Source organism: Hevea brasiliensis, chromosome 1, assembly GCF_030052815.1.
Source record: "Hevea brasiliensis isolate MT/VB/25A 57/8 chromosome 1, ASM3005281v1, whole genome shotgun sequence".
NCBI classification, from domain to species: domain Eukaryota; kingdom Viridiplantae; phylum Streptophyta; class Magnoliopsida; order Malpighiales; family Euphorbiaceae; genus Hevea; species Hevea brasiliensis.
In genome coordinates this window covers 109,449,692-109,451,834 of record NC_079493.1, presented here as the reverse complement: position 1 = coordinate 109,451,834, position 2,143 = coordinate 109,449,692, and positions in this window count along the sequence as shown.

The following is a 2,143-nucleotide window of genomic DNA, read 5'->3' as shown; positions in this document are numbered from 1 at the left end:
TACTTGACATGATATAGTTTTCATGTAAATTTGTTAGCAAGATATAACTTTTCTCCAACCCGAAGACATTGGAATGAAATTAAGCATATATTTTGATATCTTCGAGGTACAATGAATAAGTATTTATATTATACTAATATGTCACAACCAAATTTGGTTGGTTATGCAGATGTTGGTTATTTATCTGATCCATATAATGATTGACTCTAAACAGACTATATATTTACATGTGGAGGTATAACTATTTCATAGCATTCTACAAAACAAATTACCGCTACTTCTTTTAACCATGCAGAAATTTTAGCAATTCATGAAATAAGTCAAGAATGTGTTTGTTTGAGATAAGTAATTCAACATATTTCAAAGTACATGTAGTCTACCCACCAAAAAGAAAGTTTTAACCATTTTGTATGAAGATAATACTATATGCATAAATCAATTGAAGAAAGATACATCAAAAGAGACAGGACAAAATATATTTCTCCAAAATTCTTTTTCACTCATGATTTTTAGAAGAATAGTGAAATTTATATTCAACAAATTCGCTCAAGCGATAATTTTGATGATTTGCTCACCAAAGCACTTCCAACTACAAGTTTCGAAAAATTGGTGAATAAGATTGGGATGTAAAGACTTAAAGATCTTAAGTGATATCTTTATTGATGGGGAGTTAATACCCACTGTACTCTTTTTCTCATTACTGTGGTTTTTTCCCACGGGATTTTCTTGGTAAAAGTTTTTAATAAGGCAGTATTCGTCGCGTATTTTATAAAAGAATAATGTACTTTTTTTTCTTCACTAGGACTTTTTCCCGCTGGATTTTTTTCCTAATAAGGTTTTAACAAAGCATATTCTTTAATGCATAGGCATCCAATGGGGAGTGTCATAAATATTTATGTGGATGTTCATTAGTATTCTTAACTCTTCGTTTTCTCTTTATAAGTTTAATATATTTCAATAAGTACTTCATTAATTTTGAACCATCTCTTTTCTTATGTATGCCTATAAATAGAGGTATTGTATATGATATTTGATACATTTGAAAATCAATAAGAAATTTTACTTTCTCTCCATTCTCTCTCTCTCTGTATATTCTTATCTTTTATTATTGTTATTTTATAACAAAAATATTATTTTTTTATAATAAAATATTTAAAATAATAATTTTAATATTAAATAATTTTTATTTATCATGTTTTTAATTTATTTTATTAATTCTATTTTAATTAAAATAATAAATAATTTTAATATTTAAAAATAGGTAAAAATAATATTTTATTATTAAAAAATAATATTTTTTTGTATCCCTTAAGTAAGACTGAGTATTCAATTTTTGTGAATAAAAAAAATCTCCACTTAGAGCGTTTTACCCTCGTAATGGGCTTCTTCTCAACACGAAATGCAATAGACAAGGAGATACTGTGATTTACTTTTATATATATATATATATATATATATATATATATATATATATATATATATATATATATATAAATGACTGATAAGCAGTTGATATATTTGATAAAAAATAATTTATAAATATATTTATTATTAAAATATTAAAAATAATATTAAATACTATTTATGGTAAAATTTTATAAATTAAATGAGCGTAACATGTAAATAATTTGTCAAATTAACTAAAAGAAACAAAACAAAAAACTAGTGCCTCCAATTTATTTTTTTTAACTTATAAATTTAAAAAAATATTATAAATAAATAAGTAAATTTATTTTTATAGTTTGTATGCTGGTCAAAACAAATACTTCCATAATCAATGATGAAAAGCTACTAATGATCACCCAAAAAAGAGATAAAAAGAAAGAGGAGAGAAGTCGAATAGAGGAGATGGACGTATTTTCCTAACCTTATTATGTTTTCTTATAGGGTTAATGTCTAAAAAAATTCTAAATCTTGGGGATTTTAACAATTTTACCCCAAATATTTTTCTTTAACAAAAATGCCCTAAACTATTGGCATTGAAACAATTACACCATGCTGTTAAATAGAGCCATTAAAGTTAACGATTGATGCCATGTCAGCCTCCCTAATCAACGATTATTACCTCTAATAACATTTACTACCATTTTCCTTATTAAAAAAAATAGAGTAAAATTCATATTAGCAAAATGAGGCAACTTCC